The sequence below is a fragment of the Barbus barbus genome, assembly GCF_936440315.1.
Source record: "Barbus barbus genome assembly, chromosome: 34".
In the NCBI taxonomy this organism is placed as follows: Eukaryota; Metazoa; Chordata; class Actinopteri; order Cypriniformes; family Cyprinidae; genus Barbus; species Barbus barbus.
Genome location: NC_136762.1, coordinates 10,031,766 through 10,051,411, shown reverse-complemented (window position 1 = coordinate 10,051,411; position 19,646 = coordinate 10,031,766). Strand labels below are relative to the sequence as shown.

The 19,646-nt window shown below is 35.1% G+C and overlaps 1 long non-coding RNA gene across 1 annotated transcript in view; it reads left to right on the top strand.

Moving 5' to 3' along the window:
• Nucleotides 1-6,393: 6,393 nt before the first annotated feature.
• LOC306854622 overlaps nt 6,394-19,646 on the top strand; it is a 36,412-nt gene continuing 23,159 nt past the window's right edge. Inside the window, exon 1 of the long non-coding RNA XR_013782859.1 lies at nt 6,394-6,607. This is a non-coding gene — a long non-coding RNA (uncharacterized lncRNA). The remainder of the gene's footprint in view (nt 6,608-19,646) is intronic.

Here is a 19,646-nt window from a genome sequence, read left to right as displayed (position 1 = left end):
GCGAAATGCGATATCTTCCATGTTATTCTGTCATGTTTTCTCCCTTTTTTCCAAACCGCGACAAATGCCAGTCTCCCTTCTCGATAAATACGCTCAACCAATCACAGCGCACCATTCCACGCACTGTAGACTGTGCTGGTAATGGCGGCACTTTGAATACCCCGGCATCCTAGTTTTCCTCATCTAAGTAAGTGTTTTTATTAATGCCATTAATGTTTTTGTTAATACAGCGTATAGCACAAGTCAACTAAATGAATATAACATGGCAAAGATCAATGCACATTTGGAAGTTGAATGTAAAGGAATTTTGGAATTTCTGTGGTCTATTGTGATATTATTGTTCATGTTCTTGTTCATGAAATTTTCGTTTATTGTTGTAATTCATTTAAAGCATTAACATTCATTCATTATTTTTATAATAAATCTTTGAAAATCAAAATGTGGATTTGAATTTTTAATGTTACTATAACCTAGAGATGCTATGTGAAAGTTTGAAACAGAAAATAGTGGTTTTCATCTTGCCACTTACTTGGTAAAGAAAACACAATTTTACTCAAATTAATCAAAATGGATTTATAGCGTTTTGGAACCAAACTCTTCATATATATGTGTGTATATATATATATATATCTTCAAGATAAATATTGTTTGTGTATTTATATATACATAAAATATACACTGTACACACGTTATGTAAACAAACTTTTATTTTGGATGCGATTTAATTGTAGTTAATCGTTTAACAGCACTAATATAAATATATACAGTAAATGTATTTATGTAGTACTATCTACATGCCAGTACATATAAAGGATAAAGGTTAACAAATCTAACATTTCAAATGATTTTAAAAATGTAGAGTCTTTCTGTTCTTGGAAAACAGACTGAAATATTGGTGAATCATTGGCATTGACAACTTTTTTTTTTTCCAATCAAATGCTTGTTCGAATGAGAATGTCCCCTCCTTCTTAAACCACTGGCTTTCATTAACAATAGCAGATGAGAAAATTGTCCTCTTCTAGCAGTTCCATGTAGTCTTTCCTATACGCTACACTGACCAAGTTAGGGCCACTGCAGAGTTTAGCTTCAAACCTAATTATACACACCTGATCCAGCTGATCAAGGCATTTACAAGTGCTTGAAACTTCCAGGCAGGTGTATTGGAGCTCTGCAGGACAATGGCCCTCCAGGAGCTGAGTTTGACACCCCTGGTCTAGATCTATATTTGGACGCCTTGCAAACCTTCCACCTCATATAAGAGCATTCTTTTTACCCAACATGTCTGAGGCAATACTGGAAGCTATGGGAGTTCAACCGGGTCAGAATGGGAGTGAAGAGGAAAAATAGAACAGTGCTCTTGACCTGCCCTCAGCCCCGCTCCCACAGAGCCCGACCTGCAGGAGAGGCTGAGGGATATCTTACCCATGCTGCTTGACTAGCCAACCGAGATCAAAAGCGCCCGCGGCTCCCCTCCCCTCCTGTCCCAGCCAGGAGCTGATTGAAGCGATTCATGACCAGGTCGTGACCCCTGCGTGCCAGGCACGGCTGAGGATAGACAAGCAGCTTTCCTAAGCAGGTTTCGCAGACCCAAACTGAAGCAACCACATCTTTATCAGAGAATTTCACCTTTCCTGGCTATAAATCATGTGGTTTCCTTTTTAATTAACCAGTTTTTCCTTTTTGTTTTAAGTTCTATTGTGTGGCAAATTAAATCCCAGTCTTGAAGTCAACACACTCTAAAAAATGCTGGGTTAAATACAACCCAACCGCTGGGTAAAATATGGACAAACCCAACGACTGGGTTGTTTTGATCCAGCAGTTGGGTTAAACATTTAACCCAACCTTTTGGTTGAAAACAACCCAATCGCTGGGTCTGTCCATATTTTACCCAGTGCTGGGTTTTATTTAGCCGAGCATTTTTTAGAGTGCATGAAACAGTATTTGTGACCCATTTAACTTGAGGAGTCTGATGATGTATGAAACAAGATACACTTCTCAATAATGTCCACAATAAATTAACTAACATTAACTAACAATGGGCAATACTTATGTTACACTATATATTAATCTTTAACAACTATGTGTAACACACACACACACACATACACACTAATACTATATATAGTGAAATTAAAATTAATAAGTGCTTTCGAAGCTATTTCCATTATATTTCATGTAAAAACAAATGTAGTTGTAATTTTAATAAAAGAAACGTAAAATGTTACCCAAACATGACACAAATGTAGAAAGGAATCTATCAGGAATTCACTGCATTTTATTGTATTTTAATAGGAATTTTGTGCTCTCTTTAAATCCTTCCAGTTTTTTGTAAAGGCAACTGATTAGTTAAAGAAAAGGAACACAAATTTGTAATGACGATGTTATAAACCCACCGTCTTCCTTGATAAGTCTGTGCTTATAAATATCATTACAAAGGTTTCACACTAATAAAAACTTTGACGCATTGATTTACCTTTGATCTTTTTGGATCCTTTGATAACCAAATATTTTTGTTCCTCACTATCTGCCTTTTGTGACATTGTTCACTTCACACAGGCCTCTTTTTTTCCTCAAACATCCTTTCGTATAGTCTGTGAGTATACATATTGATTCTCATTATACTTCCTAGCATGGGGCAGCTTAGTCCTTGTACAATGTCGCTTTCTGTTTTAATTAAAAGGTTATTATTACGGTATCAGGCGAGGAGATTAGCCCCGCGGTTATTGAGGGAGAGCTTTGTGGAATCACAATGTCCATTCTCTTGGGCCCTGTCAAATTTATCAGGTTCAAGGGTAACAATAGGCACTAGAATATCAGCTAACAGATCCATGAAGCTTTTGTCTTGGCCAGCGAGAGATCTAAATTGTCCTGTGTTGTTAAGCTAAAAGCTTATTCAGAGGAATGCTAAAACCCTCGCCTTTGATCTCAAGCAAAAAAAAAAAAAAAAAAACAGATGAAGGAGAAACGGAGGAGAAACAACAATAGTGTTTGGTTTGAAGGATTTCATTATTCCCATTTGATCGCTTGCAGTTTGGTCACTGGCTTGATAGTAGTAGTTCAACATATTCCATTTCATATCAAGGCAAGAGTTGGTTAATAAGGGAAATCCCAAGTTTGTAAGCCAAGCTGGAGAGTGGAAAAACAGGGGTTTTCCTGTTCCCTTAGTGAATTTTTTTGATGGTCAAGGACTTTATCGCAAAACTGCACCTCCCAATTAACCCACAATTCATTCTCTCACACAGACATACTGTTTACTGTCACAAAACCATCCAATCAAATTTACTGCCTTCACAATCTGGTAGGTCTGCCAGCCAATGAGATGTTATTGTTGAGATGCTCATAAATGTGTTGTGCCCTAACTACCTTTGTTTAGTTGTATAGTCTTTGTACGCTGGTATAATGTGACCATTTGAAGAACACAACAGTTTTATTATAGACTCTCAATAGGCAGTAATGAGTCAGTCAGTCAGTCAGTGCTCACTAATATTTTATTTTCAAATTTATATGCATTTATTCTATTGACTATTTGACTTACTAACATTAGAAATAAGGGTCATTGAGAAGTATTTTTAACTTTCCGATGACTAAGCGAACTTTACTTAAGACTAAGTGAAAAATTTTCCATAGTTTTAATTTGAAAATAGGACAACTAAAAGACTGAAGGAACAATTTGTCATCTGAATTTTGCATACCTTTTACCTATGCCTTTGATTTATGTAACAGTGAGCAGGCTGCAAATGTTATGATGTGAACTGCACCTGATGAAATATTACCCCACTGCCATAGAGCGTATGCAAATGGAAGACCATCATAAAAACGGACAAAAAGCCAAGGCCAGCTGATTGCAAATTGGTGTACAGTAGGACAAATCTCAAGAGTCAATGTGGTATTAATCTTACTGTACAAAAAAAATCTTTATTTCATGATATTGACTTTCAATGCGCACCTGGTGGGTGTGGACCAAATTCATCATCCTATAGAGTTACATGCAAGCGTTACTATGTCAGTTTGAGGGTAGAGCACTCAAAGATTTATATTTCAGCACTTCCTTATATAAACATCTCAAGACTGAGCATACACAGGCTAAGAAAATTGCAATTCCCCGTTGATTCTGTTAAGTTTTTTACTCTTTCATGTCTAAGACTGGAAGTCTGGTGTGTTTGGGTAGAATTTTAAACGAGCGTTTACAGAAATAATCCAAAAAAGTATGAATATGGGGTATGCTGAAAAAGAACTGTTCACTAATGTTATTGTAATTGCTTTCAAATGAGACTTTTCACCGTGTTTGCAGTGAAATGCTTTATATGACTCTTTGTACCAAAAAGACTTAGCATCATTTACATAGATTAGAAATTTTGACAGAAATAGAATTATATAAATTAAGAAAAGAGATAGAACAGACTTTTTTTTTAATTTTTAGTCATAGTTAGTAATCTAGTGTTTGCTTTAAAGAAAGGCAGCAGATAAGAGATCCGATTCTTTCCTATGGGACTTTCTGTAAAGCTTGTCTGAGTGAGCAACAATAACCAAGGGGGCGGAGTGTAACAAAGGGTCACTTGGTGCACAGCTGAACAAATCCAGCTGCTAGTAAGGTGTTTATTTACTGTTTACTAGTAAATAACTATTAGCTCTTTGACTTCTTATTCATTTATAATATTTGAAAATCTTGTCAGACATGAGGTTAGGCGGTTCTGTGTCATACTGAAAAGCACTTTTTTCATAAGGACCTCATGGGTGGAGCAAACACTTACTTCACTTGTCATATGTGCCAGGTTTGGCTTGAGTCCAAATGGACGTCCAATAGACCCTATTCTAGGCCCTCAGCACTGTGTTCTAGATTCCCAGGGTCTGATTAGTCTCAAGAATAATTCTCGAAAAGGGCACAGCGAAGACAAGTTTGATTCTAATTTAGGTTCTAAGCAGCGCAGGAGCAAATGTGTGGTCTGGAGCAGACATGAGCAGTTGATAACGCTCTAAAGCCCACTTGAGTTCTAAATATCTCGAGCTTTGACTCTAAGTGAAAGTGTTAGTTCAAGCGGCCTTGCTGGAAATAGTATTGCTTTCGTGAGAGGCTGGCTCAGAGGGATATTTGTGTCTTGTGATTGCCTTAAGACACTGTGAGGAAGGCAAAGGCCAGAGGAAACGTATCCTGATCATATGAGCATGAAGTTTTTATGTGTGAGAAGTGTTTATGGTGAAACAGTGATGTTCTGTTCACTGAGAGGCCGTGAAACCAGACGGAAAACTCTGCCTGGGTTCACAGCCTACCTCGAGGCACGGTAACTTATTTTCACTGCTGCAGTTGGACATGGAAAATGATCCTTGTCTCGTTTGACATCCAAAACCTTTTTTTTTTTTTTTAAGAAAATTATACTCATATGTGACAGTAAAGACATTTGCATTGATACAAAGGATTTATTTTTTTTATGTTTTTTTTTATTTTCTATTAATAAAAATATCCTAAAATAATTTTACCGTTTCTACAAAATATTAAGTTGAATAACTATTTTCAGCACTAATAATAATAATAAGAAATATTTCTAGAGCAGCAAATCAGCATATTAGAATGATTTCTGAAGGGTCATGTAGACTGGAGTAATGGCTATAGAAATAGAAAACACATCTTAAATTGTAATCATTTCACAGTATTGCTGTTTTTCTCTGTATTTTTGCTTTAACTTTCAAAAATAAAAAAAAAAGACTGCTCTCAAACTTTTAAATGAAAGTGTATATACCACTAGGCAATGCCACAATGAAACAGTGACGTTAAATTATTATTATTAACAAGCATATTATATAATTTAGGCACCTCCCACCTGTCTCCTTCTACTTTTAGTTAGTTACCCCCCAACCCTGACTATTACCAGTTTTTGCTTTTAACTAATCTTAAAAAGTGTAAAAGAGATAATGGAGCTCTAATTTGGTTAAACGCACATCCATGCACACGTGTTAGTGTTAAGCTTAAGGTCACAGAGGAGTGACTGACTTGGGCTTGTCTGACTGGGCCTCTTGAAGCATGGCCTTTGCATTCCAGTGCCCAGACAAGGGCCAGCAGCTCCTATGAGAGAGCGAGAGGGAGGAAGTTTCTGCAGCGAAGGGATTATGCGCAGTTTCCTCCCCCTCCCACTCACTCTCTCCTGGTGCTCCATAAACTGTCAGAAAAGCACTAGAAACTTAAACCTGCTCCTCAGGTACACAAACCTGCAGACAGGATTATGCTCCCCCCGCATTTGCTGTATCTTTTTCGGCTCTTCACTTTCTAGCCTCTTTTTTTGTGTGTGTAAGTGTGTGTGTGTGGGTCATGTGGTGAAGGATGGGCCGATCTCATTGGAGAACGGGGCAGGGAAACGTTACAGCTGCACAATGCTGAAGCCGGTTTTCTGCCTGACAGGCACTTAAAGCGATTCCACTCATGGATGAGGTAGGGGGTGTCGGGTGGGGAGGGGGGTAATAGATCGTTCGCAGGAAGGGGGAAGGTCGTTTCACTTCTTTAGCTCCAAGTTTCTGCGTGGCCTAGACAGCAGTTATTTCAAAACCTTAAATGGAATAGACTGTGATAAAGGAGGATGCTTTACTTTCTTTATGATACTCAGAGGCTAAAAGCATGGTAAGTGTGTTCTGCCTTCTTTGTCTACACAATTTTGACATTTAGAGAGCGTAAAGTGCATTTGTGCCATTATGTGCATGTGCACACATGGGAATGGACATGGACTTCTAAATATCTCCAATTCTTCCCTTAATAATAGTTTTTTTTCTCTCTGTGTTGACTTTTCAAACAAGCTCTGTGTGCCTTATCAGCTGAAACTGAGAACCGAGGCAAAAAGCCAAGCTTTGTGCTTGAGTTCCGGACAAGTTCATGGCCTAGTCTGGATTTTCAGTCTTTTACTTGGAATCAAGTGAAAACAAAAGGCAAAATTTACTTTCAGCAGTTCCTGGTTCCGTATTATAATTTCTTTCTTAGTTTTTTGTGTATACAGATTCTATCAGTGTTTCATATGTATGTAATCTCTTAATAAAAGAGATAATGTTATACTATTTATATGATGTATTTAATATTTATATGAATATTGTGTATTATTATTATTAAATAAAATCTCAGTATTATATTTCTTTAGTAGATTTCATAAGCTAAATAATATCTGGTTTTTATAAGCGTATTAAGTATGTGTTTAGCTGTACATGTGTCTAGTCCAGTTTCTCTTTGGCGAGAGCAAACACTAACCAGCAGGCTCCGTCACTTTCAAGGACTTTCTGGTAATAGCTTTCAATATTTACCTGTGTGTGCTGTTCATCGCTGCATGAGACCTGTATGCTGTTTATTTGTGTAGTCTGCTTAGTCATCCAGTTTAAAGTTTTATTTGAATGAGGAAAAAAAAAGAAAAAGTAAATTAAATTATATTTGTTGTACTCTCACTAACTCTTCAGTACATCCAGTGCTTCGGTTGAAACAGTTTTGAAGTTATTAACCATTAATCAGATATATTACATTACGCAGATGATGATTGACATTCCTGTGAGTGTGGAAAAGCTGTTTTCCTATTCAGACTTTTGGTGAGTTCACTAAACCACCCTGCTGGGAATGCTGTTTGAAGACCTACATTCATCGAGTCGGCAAGATGGCCCAATTAGCCAAGTTAAGATTCTTGGTCTGCGGTGCCATGCATGGGAGTAGCAGGTCAAGTGTAGATCAAGAAAACTAATTGGAGTTCACAGAGGATTAAGACAGATTAGATCCATCTTGTTCAAATTCCTCTGGTGAATGTGGAATTTCTTGAATCATGTTCACACGTTATGCTGTTGAATGTATTAGTAGGTATTCCAACAGCCTTCTGGGAGCCATTTAATGAGGAAAAAATTAAACACGCTAAATGTTTGGGAAATAAGTGAGATTTCTTATAGTTTATAGCTCATTTTGTAGGCATTTCAGTAACTTAGTATTCAGGGACTTTTACTTTGAATGCAAGAGTAGAGCTGTATTTGGCAGGTGAGAGAGCATTGTTTGTTTGAAGGCTGTCTACTTTGCTGTAGTGACTTTGACCGTCCACCACCAAAATGTCGCTCTTGTGACATTTTCACCTGAGATTGAAGGATTTCACACAAAGAAAGCCTTCACAATCGACTAATATTACATGTAAATAACTTCGTCTGCAATGTTTTTTTAGAATGTTTAATAGAATTATTACGGTGACCGAGAGAGCTCAACGCGCTGCAAATAGAAAAAACACCTGCAAATTAAGAAAGCAACTTTCGACAATTTGACAACACACACGCTGCAAATGCTCACAACACAACCAAACAAAGAAATGCACTGCAAATAAAATTTATTTGGTTGTATTGTGAGCATTTGCAGTGTTTCTTTATTTGTTTGTGTTGTGAGCATTTGCACCACCTGCTGTCAAACTGATGAAGATGTTTCTTGATTTGCTGGTGCTTTTTATATTTGCATGTGTTTTCTGAACTTGCAGCGCATTGAGCTCTCTCGGCCACCATAAATTATGCTATTCAAATTTATATTATATTATAAAAGTATAATTTATATTGGATTATTATACAGTATCAATATGTTTGAGCTCATAACCCCACCGTTATCACAAACCACTGCATAACAAATTACATTTAAGCTGTATTATATGTGCAATATTTTGACATAAAGAACAATTTAAAAAACTTTTTTCAAAATAAGTTAATATAAGACAATAAGTCCCATTTTATGCACTGCTTTCTACGTCTTCTAAAACCACGTTATAATTTTGTGTGAAGAAAAGATCAAAATTTAAATAGTTTTGCACTTCATATCATCCTCTCTGAATTGGCTTTCAAATCTCGTTAAAAAAAAACATTCATACTTGGTGCATTGCAGTTGGTTTAAAGGCAATTTGCCTTACAACATCAAACAAGGATCAAGAAGGTGGCATATTTTGGATTGTGATTGAAATTTGGCAGCAGAGATCTCAATATAATGCATATAAGTTTTGTATTGTATTGTACACAACTGACAGTGGAAATCAGTGTCAGATATATTATCTTTGGTTGTTGCTGAGTAAATGCAGGGATAATATATAATAAATAATATATATTTATAATTGTAAATTATCAATCTGTTATTTGCTTTGTAGGTTAATTTGTAATATAAGGAAATCCTGATGCTTTGCTTGGAAAATTTTAAATCAGTAATAAATACAATAAAATGTTTTTTACATGCCATAGAAAAGTTATTACTTAAATGTTTAAACATCAAAATCAATTCCTGGCATGTTCATTTATTTTTCATATATCTTTCTGGCTGATATCCCAGTCAAAGTGAAACATGACTTTTTACTTGGAATTGTCTGAACATGCTTCTGCTTATGTATCATCTCCTTTAAAAGTAAGCTGTACAAACACCTGTGATGAATACAAAGGAAGTATACAATTTCCAAAATGCAAATTGGAAAAAAAAACTCACAGGACACTTGTTTGGGAAAATGACATGACAAAAGAAGCCGTATGTGTGTGGAATGGCTCACTGATATCCACAGGAAATGTCTTGTGCTGTGCTGCAGAGACAGCGAGAGAGTTTGTACTCGGGTTCAGCAAACAGCAAGTAATGTCAGACTTGTCACCATTAGAGTCTGTTTTGCAGTGAAGAAAAACAAAACAGTTTTTATTTTCTCTCTTTTAATTTTTTTTTAAATAAGTGGTTTAAGGTGATTTGATGCACGATATTCTGCCAGCCAAAACAACCATTTATTTCTTCAATACTGCCGTGAAAAATAAATTCTTGTTAATATGACATCTACAGAACTATGGATGTTTTCATGACAAAACAAATAAAAGGAGTAAATCAATGTGTGAATGCTTATGAAAGTAATACATAATCTAGTCTACTTCATTTGTTTGATAGCCAAGAATTTAGCTTATTTGAACTGAATTTAGATCCTGGACCTAAAATGAAGACTTTAATTTTTTTTAATCTTAACTTCCCAGAAACAGTTTATAGTATCAGTGTTTGTCATTTTTTATCACTTTTGAGGGAGCTCATGTGATATTATTATGCAGCCACACAGCCTCTTGTGTATTTTGAAGTGGCACCCAAGGGTTAAAAGACTCAGATTTGAAATAGGAGGTATACGTCATGTCAACTATAGTACTCTCCCAAGCTACGTACTTCCAGAAGTACTTGGAGAAAAAACAGCCAGGGTTTCAGTAAAATAAGCCTCCTCCAGGCAGGGGCTCATTCTCCACTGTAATCCTTGAATAGATCTTCCAAATGACAAAGACCTGATGTCATGCTCTCCTTCTGTGTGTATCAAGCTGGCAGACATACCCTCGATTCACAGCATGATCTGTCCGCAAGTCCAAAAACACTGAAGAGTGAGGACATCCATGTCCACAAAGAGATGACTTAATCATGAGAAGAGCGCTGTATGAATAACAGATGTACAGAACCACAAAGCAGGATTGAGCAGAAGAGCCCTTCATTCAGATGCACGATAGAGATGATAACACGAGTTATTAAGAGGGAGATTATGAGATTTGACATCCTGTGAAATGAAGATTTATAGGATTTAAAGAAGACGTCAAAGATTTTTATAGAATCTCATATGTATATATTATTAAATTATATACAGAATATTCAATGATTAAAAAAAAAAAAAAAAAAAAACACTAAATAGAAGTATTCTAGGGCCTGAGCACTATATAAAATTGTGGTGTATAATTTTCTTTGAAACAATTGCCACTCAGAAATTGCTTGTAAATTTCCCAAATAATTACAAAGAATTGTCAAGTAATACAGTGGATTAGTATTTTCATTTAGTATATTTATAGTATTTTTTTTAAATAGTATTTCTTTTAAAACATACTCCAGTATTTTTTATTTTTTTTTTACAACTAATGTACGCATTAAGTAGTATAAAGATTGGTGTTGGCAATATTTTATAAACTTGTAATAACAAAAATCTAAATCTTGTAGTCAACGAAAATGTTTAATTATTTTGTCATTTTACATTTTATAATTAATCAAATTATATTAATTATTTTATTAATTCATATTAAATATGATTATATTTTATGTTTCTGAATAATAAATAATATTTTAAATAATTATTTTGAAATATTGATATTAGTTTTTATTATTTTTACTTCTATTATAAATGTAATTTTTTTTTATAATAATAATTTTGTTTTGTTGTGTGTGTGTGTGTGTGTGTGTATGTACATATATGTATATACACACATATCTTATGCATGCATATAAAATGTCTTTACTGTTGCTTATATATATATATATATATATATATATATATATATATATATATATATATATATATATGTGTGTGTGTGTGTGTATAGACATATATATATATTTGAAATATATATATATAATTTTTTTTTTTAATGATTAAATAAATGTGTATACATGAATACACGTTAATATATAACCTTAATATAATGGAAATGTATGGAAATATTACAATTTTATTTAAGCAGCCTCACGTAGAAATGTTGCGCTTTAAGATTTTATTTAAGTTACTTTTGCTCCTTGTCACAAAACATTTAGTGAAACATCATTGATGCAGATGTCCTGTATAAAGAACAGCCGAAGCAGGTTGATTTGGTCCAATCACCACCCGTCATCCCATCCTGACCCTTCCTCGCCCTCTAATAATTGGACAGCAAACCTCTACGACATCACAGAGGGAAGCCGTGCACACGGCTGCTGTCAAGTGTGATGGCCGAGGCTGATGGGGGGAATTAGGGATGTCTGTTAGAATAGACGGGGTATCGGAGGGCATGGGAAAGTGTGGCGGGGTCACTGGACACGTGTGTTGAACCCAAAGAATAGTCAATCAACTGGCCAGCCCATCAAGATGCATCCTGCTCCCTGTCCAGAAGGCCCAAACTGTGACTGGCTTGAGAACAGCTTGTTTTCCCAACCTAAAAATGCGGATCTGTTTGTGGATCCCAAACTCCATTTTATTTTATTGTTAGCTAATAAAGATTGTTGCCTTTTATGTGAGAAACTTCAGATGTAACTGTTATACATAACAAAACATGAAATGTCACATGGGTATTTCTCAAATCCACATTATTTACATTGAGCTATTAATATAAATATACAATTTCCACTAGTGTTTTGTAAAAAAGTTCACAGGTGGTTGGGCTGCGGTAAACGCTGAACATTCAATAATGATGACAAGTGCTCGTTTTGGAGCATTTTGGCACCAAAAGAACAGAAGGGATGAGGCCGTTTTAAAAGCAAGGTTGCTTTGCTTGACTTCCCCTCGTAGAGCGATCTCCCCCTCACAGGACTGCTATTTTATTAACAATTCATATGGAAATGAGGGGCAAGGAAGGACCAGATTCTCACATAAACTTGATGTGGCCATGAATGTGTCTCTGTGTTTTCCATGACCCTGCTGAGGCATAAGACACTGCCTGCTAGGGCCTGAGGGGAAGACACAAAGAAAGAAATGAAAAGCAAGCGCATTCCTGCACGGCACAAAAAGGCAGCAGGAGAAAGGAGAGAGAGAGGGAGAAAACACAGAATGAACTCCATCTCTCTCCCTCACGCTTCTTTTTTTTTTTTCTCGCGCAGTGTGATACCAGCATTTTCTCAGTTTCAGGATTTTAAAAATAATATGATATGTGAAATGAAAAATAAATATTTAACATTTAAAAATAACTAATTAAATAGACAAATCTGTGAAAAAAAATCAACCATGTGAAACATTCTTAAGTCATGAATGAGGTCTTAAATCTGGTTTACACTAACAAATATTTTGTCTTGCTTTAGGTAATTTTTTACTCAAATAGTTTTTATCTTATTTGCTATTATATTTGTAATAAATATCCCAATATGAAATTATTTGTAATGAAATATATAATTGAATTGTATCAAATTAAAAATACAGAGTAGAATTTTTTTTTCTAATGATCTCAGACTTTATCACACTGTGTCAAAATAACCAAACCAAATTCTCCTTATAGAACTATAGCAAATATGTTTAAAAATAATTTTATGTTTGCAGAATATATTATATTTGTATATTGTATATTTGTGCATCTGCACTTTATTTGGAATGTTTTACATTTTTTATATTTTTATAAATTACACAAAAATGTATAGTATATAAAACATATATAATATAAATATAAAATAAAATGTGCATACATATTTTTTACACTCTAAAAACTAGAATATTGTTAATCTGTGCATCTGGACTTTACATATGTTCTGTGTATATATATATATATATATATATATATATGAATTGTACAAATTTATACTGTATATAATGTATCTTATCTAAAAATATGTGAAAGTCTAAAATTTGTATCCACATTTTTTCATGTTTAAAATGTATAAACTATTTTTATATTTAAATATATATATATATATTTTTACATTTTTAACACACACACACACACACACACACACATATAGTAACTGTCACACTGACACTTCTGTGGTTGTTTCTTTAACATCTGTACAGTGAAGTGTGCTTCTGTCTTTGAATGCTGGAATTGATGCTAAAGCTCTGTTAACCTGTTTAAAAAGCAATTAGGTTTGTGTGTGTGTGTGTGTTTGTGTTTGCTCAGGGTGCTTGTTGCAGCACTGTCATTCATGAGTCGGACTCCTGCCTTTGGGGGGTGCAGGGGCGGTGGTGACCACCGTCATCTTTTGTGTATTGACTCGTTTGTGTCACACTTCACAACTAGCTGCATCTTGTCATGTAAATAGAGGGTATTTAACAGTTCTCAGGCAATTAAACAGATAATGGTGTTTTGTTAGCTTGTGTAATGCATAGGGGATCTTTTTGTGTTGCGTATATTGAGGGGGTTCTTGTTTGTTTTAAGAGCGACAGGGTGATTGAGGTACAATCCACAAAAATGAATGTATTGAGCCAGATTTAGTTTGGTAAATTCTATAAAAACCTACATGTGGAAGTAGGAAAAAAGACAGATTAATGTGAAATGGACAGAGCGATCGAGACTCAGCTCTATTAAAATGTATTACGAAGACTGAAAAGCAGTGAGATTATTGGCAGATAGACGAGGTTATCGTTTGTTAGCGGTGACCAGAACATGAATGGGCTGGATACAATGTCATGCGGTAGGGTCAAGCTTTCTGCCTAATCTACTGATATGACTATAAATAATGCATAGAGTGAGCTCAACAGAAAATCACAGCTGGTCTTGGCTTCATTGTCTATTGTGAGTCACACGTTTGAGCGAGCCAAAAGAACCTATTGAACGGCTGTCCCAAAGTCAAAACACTAAGATGCACATCACAAATAACACTTTCGGACACGGCCGTTTAACGCATACCGCAAGTGATAAAATTGCATTATGGGGAAAGTCATTGGCTGAGTCACGTTGACTGTTGGTTTTCTGTGAGTTTGTTCCATTGGCAATGCAGTTTCTCTCTTTAAATTATTATTATTTTTATTTAAAGTTATGTTTCTTTCTTTAAATTCCATTTGATATTTGATTATAAATCACTATTTTAGATTAATTAAATGCTGTTCAGAAATTTTCTTAAAATGATTTTGAAAGGCACAGTATCTAAATGTCTCTTTCTCTCTCTGTTTATATTTTTTATAGAAATAATGTAATTTTCTAATAGCTTTCTAAATGAGTCTACAAATTTACACCATGAAAACAAGCACCACAATTTGGCTTTCTAACACCATTTTGTTCTATGGTTCAAATTTGGATTAAAGTTGTGTAAATTATATATGAAAAAAAGAGAACATGATTGAGTGAAAGTCATAGATTCCAAAGCTCCATAATTAAAACAAATGCTTTGCATTCTGAGCAGCTGTTCAAAATGCAAAGACTGGAAATAATTTTCCAATTACTTTTTAATGTTTGTTCATTTTAAGGCCTGCATTTTTAAGACAATAGGCAGTAAATGGAATCAGACAGTGGGTAATTTCCAGACTCAACTCAGACCTTGAGCTTCCATTTTCTGTGACCTCACCACCAGCTACTGACATGGCACGTGTGGTACACTGCGTGGGGCTCCGTCCAATCAAATTTCTCCAAAAAATCCCCTCTTCAGCACCCTTAAACACCCAGTTTGGTGCTTTCACCGAAACGTAATTGAGCAGACAAAGAACAAATGTTCACAGTGGCTGATAAGATACAAAACTATTATTTTTATGAAACTGCATTGACCATAAATGGTACAAATTGTAATTTATGTAAATAAATATATGGGATCAGAAAAACAGTAGCACAAGAATATCCTTGCTAGCATTTCTTTGCTAGCATTAATCTTTTAAATAACATTTGAAAATATTATGTATTAGAATATATTTCAGTAAATACTTTTTCCCATCTTGCATATGGGATATTTTTGAAGTTACATTTAAAAATTAATGATTATATATTTTACTATTTAATAATATTTTTTTTCAAATATTTTTAAACACTAGATAATACTGAGCACGTACAATTGATTATAGCCAGAAATGTTTAGTTAACAAATGTCTTAATATTAAAACATAAATACAGTCTAATAATATTGCACCATAAAAATATATAATATAATTTTCGTTCAGTTTTAATGTTTGCCATATTCTTTTTCTTGCCAGAGAATATGTACTGTGCTGTCATATATTCTTAGAAATATTTAACTTTTTTGTGCTATTTAGTATGCTTTTTGGTATTTATTTCATTTAAATTATATTATATTGATGCATTTATATATCATACTTCTATGTAATTTTCATATATAGTGAAAATTTTATATATAAATAATTTCAACACAAATTAAAGAATGACATTTAGCATCACTAAAATTATTTTAATAGTTTTATTTGTTGTCTTTTTCCCTTTCTGAACAGACACAGACTAAAATCCTAATGAAAACAATGTATTTAAGAACACATTGTATTCATTAGTATTTAAGAAGTCTAATACTAATTCAGTGATGTTTGACAAAATTCAGTACTCAAAATATGTAATCACAATATGTACACAGTGAAAGCCCAATAATCCAACAATAATTGCAACACATCCAAGTGCCGAGAGGCACAGATAAGTTCAAAGACTCACAGCTTTAATGCCAGGATACGCAACATAAATGTTTCAGGTAGATACATTAAACACTAGAAAAAAAAAAGATTTTTTTTTTATTTCCATTTAATCCTTTACATCAGCTTATTTAAAAATTCAGTTATACCATATGCAATATATGAGAACATAATTATACTCACCTTGTGAGACATCAGTATGTCATTTAATATTTGTTTTTGTTTTAATTTTTTTTTAAAGAAACTCTTCCATTTGCCATCCAAGCATGTTTTAAGATGGAATGGAAACAAAAGCAGTGCATTTGCCAATTTTTTGTTTAAATAGTCTAAAAAGTCCATCTGTAGCAGTCATTCCAGTGGAAACTGAAAAAGCAAACATTTGTATAGCAGAATGCAAAATCCACAGGTAACACAAAGCTGAAATCACTTCAGAATCAATAACAGATAAAAAAAAAGAAAAAAAAAAAGACATTGATAAGAAGTATCACAACATACTTATCCAAACGTCCCAGATAATCAAAACAGAGAAGCGTAGAAGAGGAAGAGAAATCAGAAAGAGGAAAAGAGAAAGAGAGAGAAAAATGGAGAAAGAGGGAAAGAGAGAGAGAGAGAGGGAGGGTTCGAGAGCGGCTAAGTGCGAGAGAGAAAAACGAGAGAGTTGGCCCACAACGCGAGCTTGATTAGAAAAAATGCTTACTAAGCTATCTGTTTCACACATGCACAGACAGAGGGTTCGATATTCAGCCGATTGATGAGGGAAAAGGCACAAAGGCAAAATCGGACGGAGCTCCTTTTCAAATTCACATCTCCGATGTCCCCCCCTGCAGTCTGCGCTGGTGCGACGCACGGGGAGCAAGGGTTACCTCAAGGCTGATCCGTGGACCACGCAAACAAGTCTAGACCAGTGACCTGCTCAATCGCTCCCTTTGAGGGCCAGGCAAGTTCGGTCAGGAAGAAGAAAGCGAGGCGTGCCCTCTTTTCATTGAGGGTGCAAGGAGGTAAGGAGGGCAAAGAGAGTAGGCATCTGCTTCCATGGTTACTAACCAAGTATGGATCCTGCTATTCAAAAGGCTCCGTTCTCATGCTCTCAGCCAGCCAATGTCACACGTTCTGAGGAAAGGCAGCACAGGAGGAGACCCACGGCTTCTTTTAACGCTCTAATGATACGTGCACGGGCTGCTCACCAGAGAAAGGAAAAATGATGGAGGATAGAAAGGCGACTCTATGTCACATGACTGCGTAATATAGCTGTGTTATTATTTATTAATATTTTTTTTTTTTTAACGCGAGGTGTTATTTAGGCTATTGCTTTTACGGGTCCGATTTCACTCCAAAAGAGCCAAATTAAAATCTTTAAGATGAGTGTGAAGGTCAAATGTTGTTGGATACGTTGCAGATGTTGTTTTATTGTGTTCCGTTGGATACTTGACAATTTTGGTTACATTCTCGTTGGCTCTTTTCTCTTGTTGGATGTATTATGTGCTATTTTAATTAGTCAGAAAAATAATATTAGAAGATGTTGATGCTTGTTGATGGGGAATCGTTTTAAATAAGCACAGAGACTATAAAAAACATGCTTACCTCTTAAATTCACTTTTCTTGGTCTTGTCAGAATGCCACGGGTTTCTTTCTAATGAGAGACGGACAAAAAGAAAGAAAGGTCATTCGGTATTCCAATGTTTTAGTAAATCATTTTATTTTTTTGGATCAGAATATTTGTATTTCTAGCGTTATGGTGAAATCTGTTTTGGAATGCTGGACTTGTCCCAGCAGCTGACACTTGCTCCACCAGACGCACTCTAAAAAATAGACAGATGGCTGGGACAGAGGAAAGGGGCAGAGCAAAGGGAGATTTACTGAGGGATCGTGGGAAAGTCTTGAGCTCAGTTCACCTGCTTAGAGGGAGGCAAGAGTAAGAATATATTTTCTAACCAGTGACCCATAATTAAAGGGAAGGCTAAAACTGTCATATAATTCCAAGCACTTAACTTATTTTAAATCTGTGATTTTATGATAAACATTTTTTATGATACAGAACTGTTATTTAATGACAGACTATTTTTTATTTCCCACAGATTTAATAAACAAAAAATCGGACACTAAAAATAGCTACAAAATTATGAAGGAAAAATAATTTGATGCTACCAGTATAAGATGCATTTTGACTCTTTATTTTTGATTTGGTTATGAGGTTGCACTGATGGTATTTATTCATTTGTGGCTCTGGCAAGTACAGAGTTTATTAAATATGATACATTTCATCTAGACAGGCAGCTTTTATCTTTTTTTTGCTTTCTGTTTTTCTATAATAAACACTTTGACTAAAATACAAGCTGCAGCCACAGAAGAGCAAAGTTTAAAAGACACTGTTTTCATTTGTATGAAAAATGCCAGGCTATTTAATGTAATTTCAGTGCACTTGGGATCAAACAAACAAGTTCCTCAACGTTAAACAGGAAAAGGGGAGATCAATCGCTCCAGGCACTTGCCCTACCAATGTAGAGAAAGTGAGAAGACTTTGGGGGAAGTTAGGAAGTGCTACTGGTGTCTTATCCTCTTTACGTCTATTGTTCTTAACAAAGGCCAGTCACAATAACCCCTGGGGTGGATGGCACTCCACTGAATAGCCACTTTGGTGGGATTTAACGGGTTAACCCTACACAAAAGGGGTTGAGGCCATGTAACACAGCAGGGGTAGAACGTCGGAAACACCAGGAATCTACATGATCCACTTCCCCAACAGTTGGCCTTAATTTAACTCGTACTCATTTAACTTAATTTATTTTTTTTGCATATTTTCCATACATTTTGAGCCCCCCCCCCCCCGCCGCCGCAAAGAAATACCCCTGATTTGTTTAGTTATACAAAAAAAGCCCCGGTGCTGAGCATTCGCTGCCCTCGAGTAGTGTACTTGACCTGGAAAATGATTTAGATAAGGTTTGCTTTTCTGCTGCACTCTGATTAGGTTTTGGCAAATATTTATTACTGTAGTCTTGCTCTTTGTTCTACTGGCTCTGATTTTGATTGAACATTTCTTTGCCTTGCTTTCCATAAAACTGGATCATAACCATTTATTCCCTGTTTCCCTGGAGTGATTTCAGTTTTGGAGTCTGCTCCGGGGGGAATAGAGGGAGAGAATGAAGCTTAAGCCTGACCTGAGATTGACTTCATTTCAGAGGGTTTGTTGAAATTAGTTTGTTAGAAACTAATTTAATCACACTTCTGAGCACCATTAAAACATGATGAAATTATGAACCAAAGATATGAAACTATAATGCAAATGTGCATTAATTTACTAATCAGTATCATGTAAGCAAATGCAATTTATACATGCAATTTCAGGCATGTATGTATGTATGTATCAAACTCCACACTGAAGTTCAGCTAATTCATGAGAAGCAACGTAGAAGATAAATATTTAGATCCATGTTTCCCATATATTTCATGATCTCAGTGCACTGTAATTTCAGAATCTTGTTTGTTTGTAACAAGCATTGATCACATTATATCATAAGAAGAAAGTGTACTCCCTTCTCAATGTGTTACCGTAATTATGAATATTATAGCAGCACTGAGTGGTATCACACAATAGAATTGTGCAGCAGTGAAATCTGAGTCCCA